This window comes from Solea senegalensis, linkage group LG6 (genome assembly GCF_019176455.1).
Source record: "Solea senegalensis isolate Sse05_10M linkage group LG6, IFAPA_SoseM_1, whole genome shotgun sequence".
In the NCBI taxonomy this organism is placed as follows: Eukaryota; Metazoa; Chordata; class Actinopteri; order Pleuronectiformes; family Soleidae; genus Solea; species Solea senegalensis.
This window is the reverse complement of record NC_058026.1, coordinates 14,559,608-14,584,908: the sequence shown is the minus strand read 5'-3', so window position 1 is coordinate 14,584,908 and position 25,301 is coordinate 14,559,608. Positions and strand designations below refer to the sequence as shown.

Here is a 25,301-nt window from a genome sequence, read left to right as displayed (position 1 = left end):
CAAAGACAACGAGGAAGAGCACTAACTAGATGGAGGGAGAGAAAAAGAAAGTTATTGTCATGATAAAGTGTGAGTGCTGAGAAGGGGAGGAAGGAGCTCGAGGGAGAAGGAGAGCGAGAGAGGCAGACGGATAAACAGAGAGAGCGAGCTGCATAATGGCTGTTCCCCCAGCAATCTAGAGCGATGGCAGCAGAACTAACTGATGGTTCAGAGTTCACTTGAACCAGCCCTAACTATAACCTTTTTCTTAAAGGAAAGTTTTATGTGTAATGACCCGATGTTTCTGTTTTTTGTTATGTTGTGCAGGTGAAAAAAGTCTGACTTGCAGACAGACTTGTATGTGTGAGTTGAATGACAAATAACTGCCAAGTTTCCTTGCAGAAGGACTGGCGGTAATGACATACAGGGTGACTTAGTGTTCAGACAGTGCTTCCCTAAAGTGTTTAAGGGCCGAGGACCATAACTTCATTTTTGTCTGCTTTAAGTAAAAAGTTATGGGTCAGCCAGGTCTGAATGTCTGTGAGACATTCCTGGAGCTTTACAAATTGATTCCTGCCATCCAACTTCATGGATATTTACAGCTGCGTGTCATCTGCATTACAATGAAAATGTCAGTTCTGTTTTTCATAAGACTGCCTCACATGCAATTCCATGACACTGCCTTTGTTGTACTTGATGTGTTGAGAAGATAAGTTACTTAAAAGAAATAGAAAGAAAAGATCACATAGAAAAAGATCACTTTAAATGACACCTTTGGTCACCAGTATCCAGAGGGATCCAAACTCTGTCTGTCTGTCTTTCCTTTTTCTTACTTTCTTTCTTCATTTGATGCTAAAAGAAAACATTTAAACCACCTCCCTCTCGGGAGAATGCCAGACAATTTCACAGATTCACCTGGGGAGGCAAATATATAATTCAATATAAAGAAAAGCGGGGCTTTTTCAGTTGGAAAAGTCAAAACACTTTTGACAACACAATGCGTAGTGTAACACCGCAATATGTTTAAAACATTCAGCCGTGTTGAGTAATAGCTTTCATTTGCCCTACCAAGTCCAGTCTTGAATTACCAAGGAGACGCAGTAAGCGAACAACTCACTATTTGAAGTGTTTATGGTTCTGGCCACTGAAAGTGGTTACTAAAAAAAATCAGAAAGTCTCATTTATGCTTGCTTGATTTTGGGGAAGAAAAAAAACTCAGATACAAACTGTGGCGAGGTAAAGAAGATAATGATAAAACCTCACCAACAATGGAATGTTGCATAAATGTACTATAACTTATTATTCATCTTTTGCTGTTTTACTGACACCAGTGTGAGACTGGTGTTTTAAAATGTTATTTATTTGTTCATTAAGCAGTGGTAGAGAAATTATAATGTCAAATAATTAGTTGCAGTCAAAACTGGGATCTTTTTGAGAAAACAAAAGGTTCTTAACTGGGTTGTTGGAAGAGTGACAGCGATATGGGAAGAGGAGGTGCAATGTAGACTTGTAATCAGAGTCACCAATTCATAAACATAGATAATGCAAAGCCTGTTGACAGCGTTTTGCTTTCTGACTTTTTGGCCTGACGCACTTGGACGCTTTCATGGTTGTTACTGTTTCAGTAAAAGAAAAGATCTTAATGTGGCTTTAGTTTTGCTTTTGCGACTGTCATACTGTCATATGCACTTATTTCCCTCGTTTTTGTCTTCACGCTTGTATCCACTGCAATTAAGATGAGAACTCTTTGGGGGTATTGATGAGGGAGAATATTTAATATTTAATTAATAGGATGATACATATAAGCTCTGGGCGCACGCTTATGAGTTTGTTTATTAAAACAACACTTTCATTTTGCGAGTTTGAGGCTTCATTTAGATGTGAGTTAACAAGGGCAGCACAAGGGCCAGGGACACCATTCTCAGTATTGTTTTCAGTATTTAAATGGTATTTTTTGTGCTGGGTCATTGCTTTGTCATAAGATATGACGGGTCATTATTGATGGTCAGGGAATAATTGATGCCATCAGTTTTGTAAAACTTGCACTTGTCTTTATGCCATGAAGTCATTGTTTAGCTCAGTAACATCAAACACTGTTATATGCTTTTACTGTTGCTACGTCGAAGGTTTTACTTTCAGGACTTCGCTTGATAGGACCAAAAAAATAATAAGTAAAATAAAAATAATTATAATGTAAAATGAAATGAATATTTAATGTCTTTTCATTAGGCCTGTTGTTCTTGAGTACTGCAACATCATCATCCCTCGGTATCATTTTGCCTGAGGGAGAATGTAAATGAAAGCTCAACAACGTGATTATGAAGCGCAAACACACAGCAATATTTCATGGTGATGTGTCATTTTGAGTTTTTCTTTTTCTTCTTTTTATGGCGTTGCCATGCTCAAAAACTCTGATCTGATGGATTTGTTTGCTGAAATTATCAACACATTTTCATTTTTGTGCTCCCACTAGCCATGTGGCAGACAGACGCCCACCGTCGCCTTTCTTTGATCTGTATGCAGGTTACTACGGCAACCATGGTCACCCCCGTCTTTATTCTTTTTCATGTGAACCTACTGGCAACAGGAAGTGCACCTTCTGTAAGAAACATAGTTTCATGTACATAAGGCGTTCAGGGATGTGGTCTACTGTACATTTGCTATAGACTCAAATGCATGGCCGGTGTGAGGACCCATTCAGTGCATCCCTAGTTTTTTGTTTGTTTGTTTGTTTGTTCTTTTTAATTAACAGCACTCAGTGTGGATTGTTTCACTCCTGATATTCCTGCAGACAAAAATACAGCACAAAAGGCTGATGCGTTCTGATGCGTTTACTCTGTTGCTGTGGTGAACATGGTGGCCTCATTAGATGTGGTCTTATCTCGGGCCAGAACAAAGCCCTTCAGATAAATTATAAGACACTGCTGTGTGCTTTCCCTGTTGTGTTATAATGCTGGTGTATTGCAGGGTAGTAAGCTCTGCACTGGGGATGGTGGCAACTGTAGAGCAGGTCTAACGAACTCCTGTCCCCAACAATATCTCTGCAAGGAGTTATTCCTTCCTACCTCCCTTCCTTCCTTCCTTCCTCCTCTTCAGTTTGCCTTAATCAGTCAAACAGAAGATTGTTTCAGCATGCTGCATGTCACAGAGGATTTGGACTCTATTTGATTCGGTAGACCGCTAGGATCAATTTCAACCTGACTGACTCACTGCTTGGGTAGCATCTGTGCCTGCCAGTTCAGCGGCTCTGACCTGGATTACATTGTTCAATCAATGGGGCTCAAATTTAGCGAGAGAAACCAACTCACTTCTTCAAGCCTATACTGTACTCTTGCGGTGCCCCACGTTCACATCTGACTCATTCTTCACCACATCTTTCAGATTTCTAACGTCTGCTCTCCCCACGTTGTCCGTCTAAATCTTCCATCGCAGGACAAAACACAGCAGTGTGTGCGTACTGTCAGTAGTTTTCGAGCGATTTGTCCATAGCACACAAAAAAAGTATGCATCACCAATAATATTGTCCCACACCTCACTATTGTCGAAGCACATGACATTAGCGGTAAATCATTTGATTGAATGTGTTTTCAATTAATTTACAATAAAGTAATTGTTTCCTCCTTTCTCCTTGTGTTCTGCTGTGGACCATGATGATCTCTTTGGATGCTTCCATAGGTAAGTACACTGTGTGTTTTGCTGTCTGTCTGTTTGTCCATCTGACCATTTATCTGTCTGTCGGTCTGTCTGCATTTTGATTGCTTGTGCATGGTAAGAGATTTTTTTTTGGCAGTTCGTTGATTCATTTAAAGTCTGTTTTCACAAATCATTTAAAAATAATTGCATTGAGAAAATGGCATCCATGGATGGAATTATAATACCAAACATGCTTCCTACGGACTCATTCCTGTTGTAACTTAGTCTTATGGCAAATACAGTTGCCCTTGGTGTAATAGCTCCTTTCAAAGCAGCTGTGCTGCCCAATCTGAAGGTTATAATTGGAAAGGCAAATGCAGTCCCCAGCTGTGTCATTAGAGCAAAAGAGGCCTGGGTGAAAGACTATTGTTTGGGGTTATTTGTATATGCATTTGGCAACACAGTGGGTGATTAGAATTTGTTGAAATTCTAGGTGGTTAAAAAAAAATAAATAAATAAAAATCTCAAGCCTAACCAGTAGTCTGTGAACCTTGCAATGTGGTGGCAGCTTTTGCAACCCACATCTCTTATGGGTATTCCAGCAGGATTGATCAGTTATTCGACTCGTGGTCACATTTTCATCCTTCTCTAGAGATCGTGTGTAGCAATATTTTGTCCATACTGTAAATTAACTTAAGGGATTGTGGCAATATTTAGGTCAGATGCTGCCTTTTTTTTTTTCTTTTCTTAAATCAAACTTAAAGGGACTTATACCGTACAATAAAGAGGGCAACGTTGTAACCCCATTAGTTCAATATGGCATAAGTGATACAAATGGTGCACAATATGCAGAAATTGGACAATGGGAATTGGAACAATTGGCATAGTATGAAAAAAAACAAAGTTTTGCTGTGTTGAGATAATATAATCACTGGCATATTACAGTGTAGAACAACAGATAAAAGCTTAATAACCCAGAAAACTCTGAGAAAAACATCTTGGTCACAAGGAACAAACATCAATATCATTAATTTGCAACACTGAACACACTCCATCTTGCGAACATCATAAAGTACAGATAGAGCTGAAAATGTGAGGATACAATTTTCTTCATGTGCCATGTTGTACTAACCGCTGCCACACTATCATGACCATTACAAACCCTGCCACTCATGTACTGGGTCCCTGTAAAAGATCACAGGGTTTTTGTGATGTATCGGGTGCTTGTGGATGAAAAGGTGCTTTGAGGCAGACAACCATGCTTTAGGGCTCCTTGGTTTTAGAGTGGCAGTTCCAGTGTGAAGTGTGTCGAAACAACAATGATCACTCACAAACTGCTCATGCAACACTAGACACAGTGGCTTTCATGCATGTAAACACTTGTGCACACATCTTGAATAAACCTACTTCCCAACAGTGACCGAAAAACAACAATGTCAGGTCAGGTGACATTGATGCAGCAACAGATTAGAATATAAATACAAAGATTACACATAACACGTGGTTAATTGTATCCAGTCAGTGGAGGATGAACACATCCGAAGCAATACGCACAGCACACAGAAAAACAGGCTAAAAGACAGAGAAGAGAGGATCAGAAAGATGTTCCCATCTATACTGACAAAAAAATAAATAAATACTTAAAGGCAGCAGAAGCTGAGAATTTTGCTGGCACTTTCTTATACTGTTAAGCTTTCTCATCACACTTCAGTTCTCCTTAAATAGGACAGGAGAGAATGAGAACAACATGGCGAGAGGGAGGTTCAAGGACAAAAGGGGGAAATGTGATTGATCTAAAGGGAGATGTGTCTGGCCAGGCTCCTTAGCTATACAACCCCCATACACACACACCGACCCGTTACAGCTCGTAGATTCAGCCGCCCTACCTAAGTCAGGGTGATGGAGGACCTTGTCTGACTCTGTGCTGCAATGAGAAAAGAAAAGGGCCGAGTGCAAATGTACAGTCAGTTCTGGACAAATATGGGAGTTGGCCCTGCAACCTCAACGAGAAAGTTGAGGTTGTAGGGCCAAATCTAATAGAATAAGTTTTTTTTACATCCTGTATTCCATTGATTTGTGACATGAGTGCAAATATTTAGTTTAGTTTCACCACCACCGCCGCTTTTGTCTGAATGGGGTGATACACAATTGCAAATCCTATATTTCAGTCATCAACATGGCACTGGTACCAAATATTCTCATTTCACACTACACAATTATTTGTGTCTCCTGTCTGTCATGATGGCCACAGTGTCAGATAAGGCGAGTTCGGAGCCGTTCATTTGTGCCGTCACTTGAGCAACAGACGTGGCTTTATAGTGGAAGTGACAGGATGTCGGGTGAAGAATGAGCCAGGTTGTGCGATTGGTCTAGGCAACAACAATGGCATTGGACGCAGTGTGTGTGTGTGTGACTCTCGCTGTGTTGAGTTCTGATAAACTTAAAAACACAACTCGGGATGTGTCCTTGGTTTGCAAAAGGTGAACAGTAAGGACTGTCAGACACTCAGAGACTCCTCTTTCACCTTTGCAATTTTGTTTGCATTTATTTTGCACTTGCTGAAGGCAAGTCAGTGATGTGACGGAAGACGTCATAAAATCAAACATGGACTGGAGGTCATGACCTTGAGTGCCGTTCACTATGACACAATAAACTGAATAAAACAATCAATTTTCAGGGCTGACGGGTCTTGAAACCCCATGTCTGCAGGACGGGCCATTATAATAATGTGTGTCCTGACCTTGGCATGATTGAAAGTTGAAGAAGAAGTTGCACAAGTTTTCTTTAGTTTTACTGAAATAATAGACGAGGTGCAACACTGTTTATTTTTTGGCAGCTCAAATACATTAAATATTGCCTACATGGTCTGCCCTCCCACCACAAGCCATACAGATTCAAGCAGAATCATTTTCTGCCAGAAGAAGGGCGGATGCGAGTAGGAGGGAATGAGTAAGGGAGGCAGAATGTGTTGTTGGGCTGCAGCAGGGTGCTGTCACTCACCTTATTCTGCTGCCCTCTCTAAAGAAATGTGATCGTTTTGCTTGACGTGGGTTAAGACACTGTGATATCCGAGACAGTCCCTATACCTGTGTGACATTTTGAGTGAGATCACAGCTTGAACGGTGAACATCCCAATGTCGTGGTAGAAAAAGTGTGCAGGCTCTGCAACTGCACTGCAAAAATCGAGTAGATTAGATTAGATTAGACTTTATTGATCCCACACTGGGGAAATTGAATAGACCAGCAGTATTACATAATAATTGTAAAATGACGCAGTATTGGTAGGTAGTAGATTGTTGAATTACCACGTTTACTTGGGTATGTGCTAGCAGTACTGCTGGTTAGAGCCAGGGTGGATAAAATCCCACATCTATTGCAGAGTGCTTTGATCCGGGAGTAAACGCCTGTTGTATCCAGATGTTAGTGGGTATTAAAGGATTTTTAGACCGATGGAGGGGTGTAAAAAAGTTATTAATGAGTGAAAGGTCAGGACAGGTTTTGTGAGGATGTTCCTCGCTGTTGGATGATAAAGGAAAAAGTGGCCACGTGTGAACATACATGTTTCTAAGCGTGCTTGTAAAAAGACAAGTGCCTGAAGTAAGACCTTGTTGTAATTCACTTCTGCTGAACCTAAATGCCTTCCTAAATGTACTGCCTTTATTATTCTTCATTTTTATTTGTTCCTTTCTTTCTGCTTTAAAAGCAATTTAGGCAAAGACATAAATCACAACAAGGAGAGTTCAAGCCTCAGTGTTTTGCTCTTTCCTTTTCCTTTTTATCTTTTGCTTCACATGTATCCATTATTATAAGACAGCAAGTCCTACAGTTATTCCTTTAGACTGCATTATTTTTTTATTCACGCACTATGGGGACTGCATGGCACACAAGTGGACACGTGAAGTCCGCGCGGTGGATTGCATTCGGTTGTGCTATAAAACGCAGCATCAGATGTTGAAAGGAACAACAAACTATTTAACTACCTTACCAAAGCACAGTCTGGCTTTTCAGCTGTCAGCTTTGCTCTCTGCAACTGCAGTAAATCCTCATAAATCACTAAACTAATTATCTACAATAGCACCTTCAACTTATAAAGCAATGCAATCCAAGTAATGTTAGCTTGTTATGGTCCCTTGATTGATCGGCCAACTTTACGTGAAAGCGTTCCAGTCATAGCTGACTGTGTTGCTGAGGTGGGTTTCTTCTCACCCCTCTAAAGCTCCTAATTAATGCCGTGCACATCTCAATTTGTTGGTGTTCTTAAAAGTGACTACCTTGGCACATTTTAAATCACTGCTCTAAATGTGTGAACTTCCATCTGGAGGGGAAGGTTTCTTTTTTCATACCGTCTGCCGCTATTTAGCAGGACATCTAATTACTAGCCTCAGATCAACCTAACACGTACTAATACACACATGCATGTTGATTTCCACTTTTCCCCTGATGTGCAACAGAGCTATATAACACCAAATTAAATGTATGCTAAAAAAATAAAAAGTTATTCAAAAAAAGTTGTATAAGATGATGATTAATGCGGCCAAATTTAACAATGTATTTTAAGTATTTTCTATGGAGAAGATAATTCTATAATTTCCATCTAAGTAACCTGAATATGAACAACAATTTGAGCCATAGGCAATATACAATATGTAACCATACACACAGTATAGCACTGCTCACAGAGTCATCACTGTACGGCTGCATGAAACTGCTGTGACTTCGTTTAACACGCGACACACCCACAAACAAGTGACTAGTGACTTGTAAAGCAATTGTTTTCAGTAACTGAATCACTAGAATCAGTGAATAAAAACTCACATTTTTGGGATTATTAAGTCGTTTTAACTGACCTACAGTTCGGCCTTGTTCGGCTTGATTCTTGTGTCGGACATCTTACTCATGACAGCACTCTGACCAATCAGTGGCCAGCAGTCTGGCGACGTCACGCATAGTATCGCCTGAGCTCCTTGGAACCTCACCAGAGTAGGTACTAAAAAAAGTACCAGGTACTATGCTATTGGAAATGCAAAGTAAGGGTACGGTTTAGGAGAGACTATCAAAAATAAACATAATTCACAATAAATACAACACTTTTTTTGTGAGAAAGTGAGGATGGGTGATGAGACTTTCAGACCTTTACTTGTTCAGTGAGTAAGAAAAGTGAATGTTGTTTCTGGCATCAATACAGAAAGAGGTATCTAACAGACGTGTTGCTAATTTGCACAATTCCCTTCTGGTGCCATCAGCTTGAGGGCATTTTATCTTGTGGAATACAGATCTAATCTGTCCATGCATATTGATAAGTTATTTATAAAGACAATGATATACATGTATGAAAAAATACAATTTAAAATGAAAACAGGTGTTGAAATGAACTCAAAATCTCCTAGTAACTGTTTTAATTGTCATTATATCAATGCTTTACACAGTTACATCACCATTATTGTTGCTGCACATTGTATCTACACTGTTTGTTTTTGTTGTTAAAATTAAAGTCCAGTTTTTGTTTTTTACGTTATCACACAACTCATTAATTTAATGAGTTGTGTCAACTCTTTTTATAGTTTTTACATTCATGTTGGACAAGGTAAATCGCAGTCTTTTACCACTGCCTGATATATTTTTCAATTGAGAGACACATGGGACAAAGAGCAATCTGGACAAGCAGATTGTGGAGCTCGGTTGGCTCAAATTGGCATCGTACCCCCACCCCCTTTCCCATCCCATCATTGCCAGCAACACTGCCAATTTGTCCCTTCAATCTTTCTCAAGCTTATTGAATTTTTGGCTTGAAGCTTAAGCGTAAACCTTGATTTAGAAGACTTCTGTCTATGCAATACACCCGTGAATATAAATATCATTATCTGCTGACATCTGAGCACGAGGCAGATTAAAACACGATTATCTGGCAAGTTGTTATTGTTTCAGGCAAGAGATTTAAACTAAAATGTTAAGATGTGAGAGCTGAAATAATTCACATCCAGCTGTGCAGTTTGTTTACATGTCTTGGGGTATCATGGGTCTAGTTAGAGTTTGTGTACATGAGCTGTTTTTGAATCTCAGTAATTGCCACTCTCCTCCTTTACGTTTATGACTACAGTATTAAAATAATGACACAAGCTGCATTCCCCCACAACAGGCCGCTGAGACACATCAGACTCCATATCAGAGGATTAAAAACATTAATACATTAATAAATACACCAGCCACAACACTGAAACTGATAACTGGTTTTATAATGGTATAGCCGATCTGTGTTAAGCCATGGGAAATAATTGGTATTGTAAAAGTTGTATGAGTTATTTCAGAGTCAACTCAGGTCTTGTGTTAGTAGTAGTAACAATAATACTCATCAATAATAATACATTTTATTTGTAAGCGCCTACGTAGCACTACTAATGCTGTGTTCACACTGGGCGCTATGCAAATCGTTCCAGCGCTCTTGAAGATGTTAAACTTTGACGAGGAATCGCGTTGACCAATCAACATTGACATTCTCCAGATGACATCCCGTACTTGGAATGGATGTGAACCAAGACAAGCAGCTAATTTGACAACTTGCTCGCTTGTATTGAGGTCAGTCCAAGATTTCCTGAAGTGATACTAACTGCAGGCGTTTCATCCCAGCTGTGGAAGCAGTTCTCATCCATACGGAACTCCTGAAGTAAATGGTGAAGTTGTGTCCAGCTCCGGATGGTGTTGTGAACGTTGACATACGGCCGAAATACGCTGACTTCCACAGTCACTTTAGTGTCATTGGTGGCAAATGCGTCATAGACACGAATGTCGCTAAAACAATTGAAACAATTAATTGGCTAATTGGATTACCTTCAAAAGAGCGTCTTGTTCAGACTCGTTGAAGTAATTACCAAGGTTTCCATCAGAGGGCACCGTGAGCTTAGCTTGGCCTGCGACCATTTGCTCATCAGTGGGGATGTTCTGTTGTTTGCTGTGTCAATTGAACACGCTAAACTGTTCTCCTGAGCAGACAATCACGACACCAAAGCGTTGGTCCATAGTTGGCAAAGTAGCTCCCAGCAGAGCTAACAGCTAAGCAGCAGAGTTAGTGACATAGTTCGTGGTGTCAACGGCGTCGGTGGAGTTATCACACACAAATGTGTCATCGTGTCACTCTCAGCAGAGATGGGTAGAAAGCGAGATGACTCACTCCCGCAAAAAGCAATGTTGTTCAGCTCCTCACTGTGAAAAAGAGGTGTGATTACACAACTGACCCTTATGGACAATTACCTTTGGCAACTAATTCTGTCATTATATGTTGTTGACAAAGTCGACTAATTGTTGCACGTCTACCTTGGATGTACACAGATAAGTCACAATGTTAAAACCAGTTACTGGTGTACAATTACCATAACAAGGGATGCACAATCTAAATGTATCTAAATGTAGTTTAAACTTCTTCTTTTTTTATTCTTCAGTGTTATGGGCATGGTTCATGCAATGGGTTTTCTCTCTCACTTTTCCTCTTTTTTACCACTTTCTTTCCTAACTTTGTCATGCACGCCAGCAGGTCTGTCACCCTCTGACAGTTGACAAAGGCAATCTCTGCGCCTTTGACAGCGTGTCAGCAGTGTAGGCAGAGGCCTTTAAACTCAGCACGTCTAAGTCAAAGGCACATTCTAAAGGGGTAAATGGATAACCTGGCTGACTGGCTGATGTTTTGAATTTTCCCTGGGGTGATTTAGAGTCACTTAACAGCGTGGCGTGTTATTGGACCTTAGATGAGGTCGTGTGCTGTTGTGACGGTTGCTAGAAATCCGCTGGGGTTGGTTTGTTACTATTCATTGTGTTTTTTTTTTTTTTTATCAAGGCCCTAATTGGTACTAGGGCTGGCACAGAAGGAATCACAGATCTTGCTCTCCTGACAGCAGCAGAGAGTAATAATTACTGTTAGAAGAGTGTATCCTGGGATATCCAACGACATACGCACCGTGTTTTGTCAAAACATAATACTTCTTTGTTTGTTTTATGACGCCGCTTGTTTGCTTATTGCGCAGAGCCCCCCCCGACTCTGCCCCTCAGGCATTCTGTTTATTTATTTATCTGCGTCCATTCCTCTAGGTCCTGGCAGGGGGTTGGGGAGGGGAATTACTGGTGTGGAACAGCGGGAGAAGAAGGCAATTTAAGTGTGGGCACCAGTGAGGTGTGAGGTTAGCCCCAAGAGGCTTCGGCTCCTCACCTGTTCCATTTGGGTCTGGAAAGAAGCAGGGCCACTGGAGCCACCCAATGTATGGGATTAGACGCAGTATTTGGACACACATAGACTTTCTTTCTTTGCTCTTTACCCCTCCCTCTACATCGCCAAATCAATAAAAAATTCCTTGAGGACAAAAAGATAATAATTCAATCCACCAATATATTTGATTCAGAATATATTTGTCTACTGTCCCATTAAGAAAGCGTAAACACATTGGCCCACCTCACAGACAAATCATCTAAATGATTAAACTGGAGACATACTTTGAGGAGGAAAAATATATATAATTAAATGAAATAGACTGCTTTCCAAATCTGTTACATGTCAGAACAGCTTCCAAGCACAACACCTACAAGTGATAACAGTGAGTTAACACTTTTAGATCGAAATACGTATGAACATTTTGTGAAAAAGTAAAGTTTTGCAGGGAGACAGACTCCAAGTTAGAGTGTGAGAAGAAGATTTAGAAAGTAAAACTCTACCTGTGACAGCTTTCTTCCACAGCTTAGGGCAAGGTCATGGAAGTATACTTTCTTAAAGTTCCTCTTAAGGAAGAGGTGCAAAACAGGAACTGGTTTCTGGAAAACTGATTCTTCTACCATGATAGCTCCATTTCAACACCCACTGTGAGAGCCACCCACCCACCTGGTGAAAACTGATGGATGTGAAATCTGTAAGCTGGAGGCCCCTCTCAAAGACAGCTCCAAGAAAAAGCCTCTTTTTTTTTGCAAGTGGTTCAAAATAATGTAATATAATATAATATAACATAATATAATATAATATCATGTAATATAATATAATATGATATGATAATAATAATGATGCCAGTGCTCCAGATTCACTTTTTTCACTGGTGTTACCGACTGAAAGCACATCATTTAGTAGAGGATTACAAACTGTCATGTTATGCAACACATTTATTTATTTATTTTATTTATTTATTTTATTTATTCATAGTGTTTTATTTTATGATTTATCGAAGGGAAGCTGACTGAGAGTGATGATAGCCTTTGAACAAAAATCATTTCCAGAAAGAAATGAAAGATTCAACCTTTGGAAAGGATCATATCTTTGCTTTGTAGAAATCCAGCCTAGCTCCAGTTTTGTCTTATCATTCGCAGGCTAGAAACTTGGACATGCAAACAAACATATGCCCACTGGACCCACATGTTGGTTGTTTTCTTGTGTACAGCCTCTTCCATGCTCCAGTGGCCCTGAATTGGATAATATTTCTGTTTTCCACTTCTCCCACCTCAGTGTGGATGACACTCCCACCAGCAGTGTCCAAGGTCTGTTGAGTGCTGAGTAAGCTAACCGATGTTGTTGTTTATACCTCATCTCTGCAGCACTCATGTAAGGTCAGTTTTATATCCTCTATTTAGGAGTTGCCCTATATGAGTGCACATTTAATGCAGCGTCCTCAGTATTCCAGAACTACCATGTCTTTTGATGCAGGACAGATCACCCTGTTTTGACACAGGCATCTTTAGAAAATAGTCTTACGATCTCAAATGTCATTTCTTATTAGCATCTTTCAAGTGAACTGTTTTCGCATCCGTTCACTTGTGTCCCTAAAAACTGTCACACAATTTGTTACACGCGCGAGGCTGAGCGACAGAGTCTAGATTCCCATCTTGATTGGAAACGACTCCTGTCCTTTTCCTGACTAAACCAATACTTCTGCTTTAATTGCAGTAATACATTGATGTGTCAGGGTAATTGCATTACATTTGACTACCAAATGGCTTCAGAGCCCACATATTCTCTCATATTCCAAAAGAAACATTAATCAATCAGCTGATCTATACGTTGACCACGCTCTGTAAACGTCCGCCTCATTTGTCTCTGTCTGCGTCTGTCTCATGGTTCTTCTTCTCTTTTCTCTCTACTTCCCCGTCTTATCCTTTGTTCCTGAGAGTTCTATGCTTAGTGCATTTATTTTTTATTTATTTATTCTGGTTTTTGTGATGCCATGCAAGGTAAGACCCACCTGAGACTTGTCCTCAAACCAAACCCTTCCTGCTTATTTTTTGTACGTGTAAATGTTTATTGTTTTCTCAAAAATCTGTCTTATCATCATCTTCAGTTGCTGCAGCGTGAATAAGAGAAACCGGGGGGACCTTGTTTACGAAACAAGTGGCAGCCTTGTTTAAAAAATCATATATAAATGTGCATAAATATGTTTTACTCAGAGCAGTCTAAGTGAAAAAAAAACAAACAAAAAAAAAACGTTTTAGTTTCTTAGAGGAGAGCTTATAAATTCATTAATGGATTTTGAATGATCGGATGCCTTTCTTTTATTTATTCCCTTAAATATGTTTGCATTGATCATTTACAACATGAATAATGAAACCTAAAATATTTCCTCTTTATGATGTAGAAAGTGAAATCCATCGGATGTTTTATTATTATATTATTTATGTATATATATATATATATATATATATATATATATATGCATGTATTGTTTCCCAGTACAGATACATTTTTGTTTTTGTGGAAGTTGCTTTGAAACTGAAGAACAACATAAAGTACACTTGAATGGAGTTTAACTCCATTCACTACCATTAGCATCTTAATGACATGACTCATCTGGTATGCACTGCACACTATGTGGGGATTTGTAGAGAAAATATTGAAAATCACTATTTGGTCCAGGGTGGTATTCTTCGATGCACTGTAACGAGCTATTGGCCTGGTTTCTAACCCCACACTAATCCATGCAGATTTGTATTTTCTACTATATTGTATTGATGGTTATGTTGTCCTCTGTACAATTTTTATAATAACACAATTGTAGCATTGAGTCATGTCATACAGCCAGAAGTCATTTATGTTGCTGCTAATGCAGTGCTCCACCGGCCTTTGATATTATTATTATTTGTGTATGCTGATCATACATTACTGATAGTACAAAGTAAGGCAGTGTGCACAATGGATCGGTGCACTTTTGCGTCTGCTAAAGCTCAAAAAACCTGTTCTCCATATTGTTTGATGTTCTATTGAAAGTATAGAAGATAGTGTAAGTGCATCTGTTGGATACACTGATGCTAGAAGGAAAAAAAAACAAAACAAAATAGAAGGCAAGAAGGTTTAAATGTGTGAGTAAAACCTGCCCCGCACACAAGATAATTGGCCAGATTTCAGCCCCAAACTGACCCTTCCAACAGTTGTGGGTGCCATCCGATTTTAGGCTGACTGGAACAGATTATGTGGCCAAATTACCCTGTAGTGTGAGGGGTTAACAGACGCGACTGGGGTGTGAGCAGGACCCTGCAATAACTGATGAGAGTTGACCAGGAAATAGGTGTTGCCTACGTTTTTTGCTCTTCTCCGCACATAAGCAGATCACACACACGCACAACAGCCGACAGTCTGCCTCCAAGTCTGTTTTTATTCTGAAGTCACGTTAAATCACGCGAGTTTCTGTGAGATCTCCCTGAAATCATTTAATTAAGCGCCAACTGTGTGGTCCTGCGTCTTGATTGGATGTACAGTCAGTGCCTTCTCAGGATTAAAACACTGAAAATCTGTTGATCAAGTTCGTTGTGTCTGTGGTCTCCCACATTTTTTTTTTTAAAAACAAGTCAGATTTGAAAATCCTCTAGTGTGACCCATGTATGAGAGGTGGACACAAAGACACTGAAGGTGAGGACCGAAGCTGCATATTTCTTGCTAGTTTATCCCTCACCCTCCCCACCTTTTTTAATACTGTTTTTATGGACGTGGCTTTAAGCCATATGTGATGCTACTCGCCTTTATTCAAACACAAACGATGGAGAGACAGTCTTCTGAAAGCTTTGCTCAGAGAATCACAGAGAACACAGCAAGATCAGCATTCACAGCACATATAAGGGAACAAGGGAGCAACAATTTATTGTGACCTGTCATCTTGGTATCATTGAAAGACATGCAAATGAACCTGTGCACCCTCAGTGGATGTCAACACTTTCAGTATTCTCTTCTTGTAAAGCAAAAAAAAAAAAATGCCTTTTGACTGTGTTTGTTACATTTATTCGGAGAGAAGAGCATCCACTGTGTGTTTTGATTTCTTTTCTCTGCTCCATTTCATGGTTACAAACACGTGTTTCAAACTGCCACAATGATTTTTGGTGGTGTCACCCTGCTGCCCCCCCACCCCGTTTTTTTTTTTTGACACTTCACTTTCTGAAATCTTTCTGGATGGAACTGTAACAAAGCAAGAATCTTATAGACACACTGTCAGATAGAAACCTACATTTTATGCTTGGAAACAGGGTGCAGGGTTGGCATGTTGAAGCTCAACATAAAAGCTTAGTAGACAGCAGGTCCTGAAGTTGTTAAGTTGAGAAAGAGAGAAAACATCTCCCTGTGTTTTCTCTTGTTGTTTGTTCCATGTCATCAACATTTTTGTTATTTTTTTTTATGTAACAGTATGCACATGTCATTTTAAGCGAGAAATATAACAAGAAGTTTGTGCTACAAAGACGCAGCAGTTCCCAGGCTCACTGGAGGTTGCAGTAATCAAAGCAGAAGAAAATGCTGTCTGGACCAATCCCAAAGCCAAGAAACACGTGCCCGTCAGTCTCCCCAGGTTTATAAAACAGCTCATCCCATAGTACAAATGGTAATTTCCCTGTGATTTATTGTACCTCTGTGCTGGCATCAGCTGTGGGCCAGAGGCAGGTTTATTTTTTTTTTCATTTGTTTGTGTGTACTGTATGGCCGTTAATTTCCTGAAACTGATATCTCATGGCCACTTTGTGGAAACTCCTTCACACCTTAACACAATGAGGTGATTTCTTTCGGGTGACTCAAAGTTCATGATCACTGTGACCTAAAAAAAAACCCTGTAATTGACCATTACTGAGGAATTCACTTGCTTATGCAGAATTGTGTGAGTGAGACAGAACTGCGATTGTAGTCTCATCATATGTAGCATTGCAGAATTTTTTTGTTTGTTTGTTTTTTGTCCTCTCTGAAGCACATTTTCTGTGGAACCTGCTTAACATTTATTATGCTCTTAAATTTAAGAATCATACCAAGGACTCATCTACCAAGACCTCACATTCAAATCACTAAAGGTAATTAAATAATTTGACAAGCAGGGTCATAGAGCTTCACTTACGTCATGTTATGCAATGATCTATTCACCAAGTGGAATGAATAAATGGAAGAGGAGGAGGAAGACAAAATAATACTGCTTTCATCTTCCAATTAATAGTTTGAATTCAACTGAATATTACAATTGCACAGTAGATGCTTGCGCAATTTCCATGATCTCCAATCTGTTATTTTCACTTCAAATGAACTGTTTTCGTATTGTTTGAGTGCTGCATCGGTAAAGAGCATGTGCAGTAGCAAAACAAATATATATACTTGAACAACAACAATTGATCAAGTCCACAGCTTTTGTGTTTATAAAAATGTCATGAAAGAACGTGGTTCCTTCACATGAGAGACCCACTATACACAATATACATTTGTGCCTTAACTATTATTGTATCCTAACTGCAAATTCTGATCCGCAGTGAGTGAAGTTGGTAATGTAAGCACCACATACAGTGTAACAGGTTGTGCTTGATATAGTCCCTGTAACTGCATATAGTCGTTACCCTACATGATTCCGAGATAAAGGGGAGTCTAATAATTTTTCACATTACGCTAATACCCACATTATGGGAGAGTGATAAAATTCCTGGTAAGCCTTGCTAATCCGCGCTAGTGCTAAAATAATGATTGCTTTTTGTCTGCTGTTGAGAGAGAGCACCTCTCCATGTGGGTCATATGCTCTCTCTCTCTCTCTCTCTCCGTGTGTGTGCGTGCATTTTGCACCAAAGGCCTGTTTGCCACTGTAAGTGAGCCCTTGGCATTTCTATTAACAAACAGCGTATGGACAGATGTGTGAGGCATGCACACAAACAGACACTAGAGTTTAACCACCCCCACGCCAATAGCACAGTTGTCTACTTTTACCAGAAAAAAAATGAACACTTTGCGTATGGTTATTTGCCAGTAGACAGCACTCTGCGCCAAGTAACGGTTCTTGACTGGGACCCATGAGGCTTTTGTTGTGCTAAACCCGCCGTCGCCGCCACCATCACGGGCTGCCGTTTTGTCGGCTTGTTTAAGAAGCACTGCTGCATCTTTGTTCGTGTGCTGCAGGATGTAATGTGATGTAACATTTATTTTGCTGAATATTTATATACCTGCTCTGTGTGCAGAAACAAAATCTGTGTCTGTGTGAGAATGTCTGCGCGCCAGTACTTTTTTTTGTTTTTAATGTGGTTAAAGAATGCATAAAAAGCCCCGAGAACCGTTCCAGCTTGATAAGATTTGGTTTGGAGGAGACTGTATGAGTAAGCAGCGCTAGCACAAAACCAAGTCCCAGTTGAAGCAGTGAGAATTCAACGTGTGCTTTTGCCACAGTTGCTTAGATACTGCATCATGACTATCTGGCAAAACTCAACATTTACTTCATACTTACTTAATAGAGGGGAGTAATGATAGTTTGACCTTTGCAGTTTAACCACCCATTAAGATGATATTAAAGGATGTGAAAAGGGATAATCTGATGATAATTCATCTATGACAAAAGTGTAAAAAGACCAACATTGATTTTTTCCTCTCATACATACCATCAAATAATTGTACTATAAGAAATGAGAATATACTGTATTATCCTAATCTAAATTGCTCTTTTCCTAAGATCAAAGCACTTCACAAATCCATGCTTCTGTGTGGGGGCAGTAAATACATTTTAACTTATCATTGCACTTTCATTTTACGAACATAGCCCACATTATGAATTCCCTGCTCCAACTAAATACATAATTAAAAAAATAAGTATTTTTATGCATTTAAAAAAAACAGTATCGCTCCCTCTAAAGGAGCACTTCTGTGTGCATTCAATAGCTGCAGTGCTGTGCCGTAGCACGTGCACAGATGGATGTCTGTTGCTTTGATAAACATTAGACCACACACTATCGATTGCTCTTTACTCTGATTTGATGTGTGTGATGGCAGAGCTGCTTCTAGCTGTGAGGGGGCTGCGCCATGAGCTAAGACCACAGACATCAGCAGGATTGGAGGGCCCCCACAGAGAAACAGGAAGGAGTAAGGAAAAGGAGGATACTTGCCAACTGGAAACTGGCTCAGAGGGCAGGCTGTTTAAACAGGGAAATGGATATACTGGGGGTCTGAGGATTATGTGGGTAGAGTAGAAAAAAAAAATGATGCAACAACATGCATTAAGTATTTTGTTAATCGCTGAATGAGATTGAAATCATGAAAATAGACAGATAAAAACATCACAGGCAAGCATTTACGATACATTGCTGAGCGGTGACTAAGTGGAAATAGGGAAACAACAGAGCCATCATTTTAGAAACCATAGAAAGAAGAGCAGCATTGCCTCAGCTGCTGGTTGACTGCCACCCGTCAGCTCTCTGCCAACTTTTAGGTTGGCATGCACCAGCTGCATGAGGCAGAGATACTGTATTATTGCTGGTTGGAGGAGAGGCTTGTCATCACTGGTCATTGTTGCAGTTCCAATCACAAATATCAATAGACCTTCTGATGCCGCTTAAGTCTATAAGTAGAGATTCATTTCTGTCCAAAATTTGGCCGCAGTCTCTCTCTACAATTAAAGTGCCAAAGTGTTTTGGACCGTTTAACTGTAATTGAGGGTTTACTAGAATATGTTGGCATGTGTGTTCAGTATGTGTCAGGGCTGTCCAAAAATCAAGTTTGAATGAGTATTATGTGACACACTGTTCCCTCTAAGATATTTGGGATCCCCCATCCTTCTGCACACACAGATGTCCAACCTTCCATCCATCTTCTACAGCTTTATCCTCCACATGTGGGTCCCGGGGGGGGGGAGTTGTGCCAATCCCAGCTGATGCATATATTTAATGTATATAGGTTTTTAAGGTGCAAGGTTTGCACTCCCCAATCCCACCCCCTTACGTTTAAATGAAAACAAATTTTGTCTTAGAGTATGTTTTTGTGACACCTTTCATTCTCTTTGTGAACAATAGACAGAGGATAAAAACACAAAGATACAACAAAGATAAAATCTAGGGGGGAAAAAAAAGGATATTATGGGTACTTTAAGCAGTTGTTTTGAGGTAGATTTTGCTCTACCCTAACGAAAGATTACTTTACTTTAATCAAAGTCACTCTAGCAGGATGTCTCCGTGGGCTCTGCAGATGGAGATGTAAAGTGCCATTAGACTGAGGAGGTAAATTAGAGGTTTCAGTGGCCCTGAAAATTCAAACATTCGCTTAACTGTCCCATGTGAGCCTAAGTCTGAGCCCAGCTAGGCCTTAATTATTGCTTACTTACTCAAGGTGGTGCACTAAAAAAACCCCTCAAATCTGTACTTTCTCTTATCTCTTCTGCACTTAAGGGCCAACGAAACAGTAAAAGATAATACATTACCGTGAAGTAAATAAAAATTATAATGCACCTTCCATTGCAGAGGCAAAATGAACACAACCAGAGAGCCTCCTCTCTTAGAGGGTCACATAAGCTCACAGCTGTGTTTGATTCAAATGGGAACATTCATATCACCTGCATATACAGTAGTCGCAGTACTGCATGGCATTTATTTTGAAATTATCACACTGAACTCACCTGAGGACGTCCTGGATGCTGGATATTTGCTCTTAATTATCTGTTTATGTTCCCCCTGTTGTGTTTGTTTGTTTTAGCCTTGGCAGGTGCACTTTTCTGTTGATTGTGGAACCTTGTGTTTTACTTTGTGACTACATCTTTTGTTTTGACATGATTTATCTGTGACTCAGTTGTGACATTGTACAAAGCACTCTATGAGTGGATGTGAGGAGACACTTATAACCCCCCCCACAATGGACACATACTTACTGGGAATGCAATCACAAACAAACCATGAAGGCAACAATAAAAGAAGAATGGGTCTCTATGTTGCTCTCTCTGTTTATTTGAGATTGCCTGCCTGTCTGTCTGTCTCTCTGTCTCTTTCTCCTTTCTCTCTCTCCCTCTCTCTCTCTCATCTAATAACTCTAAAATCAAATTGAATTACGCTCCACTTTACTGGTCATTCGGTACCTTCAGGATTGCTTTCTCCACTGGCCAAAGGAGAAAATGGCTAATGACCCATGATGTATTAATTGAATCATTCCTCTCTGGCCAAATCAGTCTGACAATGTGACCACTAAATTTCATAATTGCTCAGAATGGCATCCTTAATTCCTTAAAGTGTTACTGGTGCTTCTACTATAGGTGGTTGGGTGAGTGCACAGGCTCCAGTTCTACACTGAATTTGTAGTTAGTTCTTTTTTTTTCACTGCAGGCTTCTCTTTGTTCCAGTGACAGAGATGCGCTGCACCGTTTGAATGCACGTGATCAACATTTGTGATACAAGAACTGGTCTCTCGTAACATTAATCACTCACTCATATGTGTCACATGTATCTCTTGTGTATTCATAGAGAGTGGGTTTCAGCATCTTCAGCCGATTTGAGTCCATTTGACTTAAAAACTTGCATGAATGTAGTTGGACATAAAAAACAGTTGTTAAACAGATTAGCACTACAATCTTAAAGATTAAACATCTCAGCTTTGTTCACACCCAGTATGGTTGCAAGTGTGCAATATTCAACCACATTCAACAGTGATGTGCAGGTGTACTGTAGGCTGTAGAACCCCAGGGTTCTGTGTCAAACATTGTATCCTGTGTTGCATCAATATGATTTAATAACACAATGTAATACATAATACAATATTTAATTCTGTGGGACGCTGGTGTGGACTATAGTGAAACAAACCAGGGGGGCAGTGACACTCTGCTTGTCAACCTGGTGTGAAGTTACTCTTTGTGGGTGTATTGAGTCTGTGGGTTTATCAGATTATTTCAGATTGGCACAATTGTTCTCATACTGAGACTCAGACTGTGTTTACATGTTCATCTCATGGGTAGGTAAGTGTTTGTGTGCCTAAACAATATAACCTTCCCACGCATTAACACATACTGTATGTGCTTAAGTGGTATACATGGAGTCTTTTGGGATAAGGGGGCAGTTATAACTCATCGCGATGACTCTGGCACTTTGCCGTTACGATACCATACTGCTGGCATGTTAATTTACATTTCATGGGTTTTAAAAGCCTGCAGACTGGTGTGTGTGTGTGGGGGTTTGTTTACATGCTAAGTTTGAAAAGTTTAGAGGCTACAGTATCAGTTGCGCTGGAGATGAGTTCTGGGGGCATGTTGGGAGCAGGCCAGTGAGCTGTCTGTCTTTTGTCAGCCACAAAAATCTGTAGGCCATAAATCACAGAAGTGAATGATGTATTCACTCCACACACACACAAATCATCCCCATGCTTCAGGGCTAAAATGTAAACAAGTATGAGTTTGTATGCAAGCCAGTGGATGCAAATGACAAGCTGCAAGAGAAGGACAAAGATATGATGCTTGGAATTAAGATTCCAATGTGGCACAAACCCTAGTAGCAAACATAAAATAACTCTAGTGAAAATAGACGGCACCCAGAGTGCATATCTCTGCCAAGGCCACACAATTGTTTTAATTGGTTGTAGAAATTGTTTAGGTATTCTGAGTCCGGGGCTTGACCTGGAATTCAGTCAAAATGAACACAGTGTTAAGACAGTTGACAGAGTGGCTGATGGACTTATCTAATCTTTCAAGAGTACAAAAATCCTGTATGGGGTCACATTTTTTAGAATGCACGCTGCAGAACGCCAAGTGAGGCCCCAAGTCTGAGTCTTTATTAATATTATTGAAACTGAAGGAGTTATTATTATTGTTCTTATTATTGTTTTTCTACAAAATCAAAAACATTTTTGCGGGCCTAAGCATGTCCCAAAACGCACAACTTTTTTTTTTTCCATATTTGTTATTGTACCAGTGTCTTTTTTGACCTTGTAGTTACAAGAACTCTATTGTAACACAAAGCACTCACAAGCCTCTCGTATCCAAAGCAACCTGAATAAGCGTGGCTTGCTAGTAATAATAATGGTTAACTGTGTGTGTTCATTGTGTAAACCCTAAAGCCTATGTCTCTTCAAGGTTTAAAATAAACAAGCATTATGCAGCATGCACAGGGTGTTCGTGGCATCAAAGGGCACTCAACATGAGGCGCAGTACATTGTATAATCTGAATGTATGTATTTATAATATTTTTCAATCCATGCGTCACTGCACATTCACAAGCTACTGCACAAGCCAAATATTCTCTGTTTTCAACAACACTTAAGACTAAAAAAAAAACTAAAAAAAACCTGTTTTAATAACCCCTATTTCAGCAATTTGTATAAATCTTACGTGTAGGCAATAAGATTTCTCCCCCCCTTGCTCTGTTTACTTTTTAACAGGGTTGGATTGCATTTAGTAATGGGACACACCACCCACCCTGACTATTAATGGCTAGGGAAGCAATGAGTGGGAACCAATAAAAGTTAATGGACTTGTACATGTTGCAGAGGCTGGTTAGTGGCTCTTGTTAGACACATGGCCCCATATAGTTTAACGAGCTCATTATAACACAGGCGTCAGGCATTCGATTGTGTCATGTCTTGTCTCATACGAGATGGGTCTAAGAAGGTATAGGCACTTTGATGTTTCTAATCATGTAAGTCATGCACACTCTGAGATGTGTCAATGGAAGCAGTGGTTGAAACAGAAATTGCAGCTTTACTGTGATTTATAGTAATAGGATACTCAACCCCATCACGCCAATGATGGCTTATTGGATCATGTGTGTGTGAACATTGTTTCTATCTTGTTTAAATAGCACCACATACAATTTTTTTTAAAGAAAGTTTTGTAATTTGAACTCTTTTGGGTTTTTAACTATGACCTTGCTGTGTTTGCAAGTTCCTTTTATTGCTGTTTGGTGCTATATACATGTAATGCAGTTGGAGGACATTTATGATGCTTTTCCACTATACAGTTCCGACACAGCACGGTTCGCCGCTACTCGGTTTGATATTGTTTTCCATTACTATAGTACCTCCTCAACGTGGGCGGAGTCGTCATAGCATGGCTGCGTGAAACTGCCGTGACGTGGTTTTATACGCAGCACACACAAACTGCTGACTAGTGACTTGTAAAACAGTTGTTTTAAGTGTACTGAATCATTAGAATCAGTTAATTGAAAAGATTAGTTCAGTACTTCCTGCAAGACACAGTCACTGTACTGAAATATAGCGGCAGGGTTTGTGATGCGACTCACCGCTCGCGATGGCTGCTTTCAGCAGTGCTGTCACTAAATACACCAGACTCCTCTGTTAAATGTTGAGATTTTAGACATTTGCTATATCTTGGAGATTAACACATGTTTTTCAGGATTTTTAAGTCTATTTAACTGATCTACAGTTTGATTCTTGTGTCTCACATCACGCTCATCACTCTTCCATTGACGACTGCGTCACATTTTGTATCGGTTCAGCTCACTTGGAACAGGTACTTAAAAAAGTACCAGGTACTATTGCTTATGGAAAGGCAAAAAAACAAAAAACAAACACGCTGAGTCGTGCTGGAACTAGTATGTAGTGGAAAAGAGCCATTATATAGCATCAAACACAAACCTTACTCTTAAAGCTGCTATGTAGATGTAATGTAATTGGAGGACATTTCACAGTGGTGCAGTAGTTACACAAATGATGACATACTTTATTGTCATTGTAAGAATATACAACAACATTCAGGTGCACTGTCAGGATGCAGACTCATAAATTGAATATATCCATTTTACACGTTCCAGCATGCATTCATTAAACACCATGGTTATTCAATCAGTGCCGGTGTATGCATTTGAGAGAGGTAATTAAGTTAAAAATATCAATTTCACTCTAAAATAACAATATAGTGCACAATAACAAAGCGGTGAAAAACATGAAGGTGCTGCATTGTCTCATGTTGGGAGGTTTTTCAGTTCATTGTTCAGTGTGTGATTACGGCTCTGAGGTAAAAAACTGTTCAGGAATCGTGGGGTGTTTGTTTTGATGGATGGTTTGATGAAATGCAATTACCATGCATATAATCATAATAATAATAATAATAATACAATGGCATTGATCACCAAAAAGAGAGAACATGTAGTTTTCCCAAAGTGTTGAACGAGTTTGTTTTGTCTGTTTGTTTTGCACATTTGAGTCAACAATAGTTCTATAGCCTGTCATTTTCACCATTTATGACCAGGAAGAAATCCATTTTAAAAAAAAGAGAGACATTTTGATATAAATGCTGAAGACGTAGCATCAGACTGACAGTCATCATGCTAAAAGATAACATGGAACCCACAAAAGTCATAAAAACATAAAAAAAAACTGTGTTTGCAGGATGTTTACAGCTTTCTCATAAGGGACCTCAGTTTATTGCCTCAGACAAGATACCATACAGCTTGGGCTAAATATGGCTCTGCAAATCATCCCTGTGCATTGTGGGATGCTTGTTATTCATTCCCTCCCTCTGTGTCTCTCTTTTTTATTT

At 39.7% G+C, this 25,301-nt stretch overlaps 1 protein-coding gene across 3 annotated transcripts in view; it reads left to right on the top strand.

The window, feature by feature from the left end:
• Nucleotides 1-25,301, top strand: part of ctnna2 (catenin (cadherin-associated protein), alpha 2) — a 249,467-nt gene that overhangs the window by 97,924 nt on the left and 126,242 nt on the right. The window lies entirely within an intron of this gene.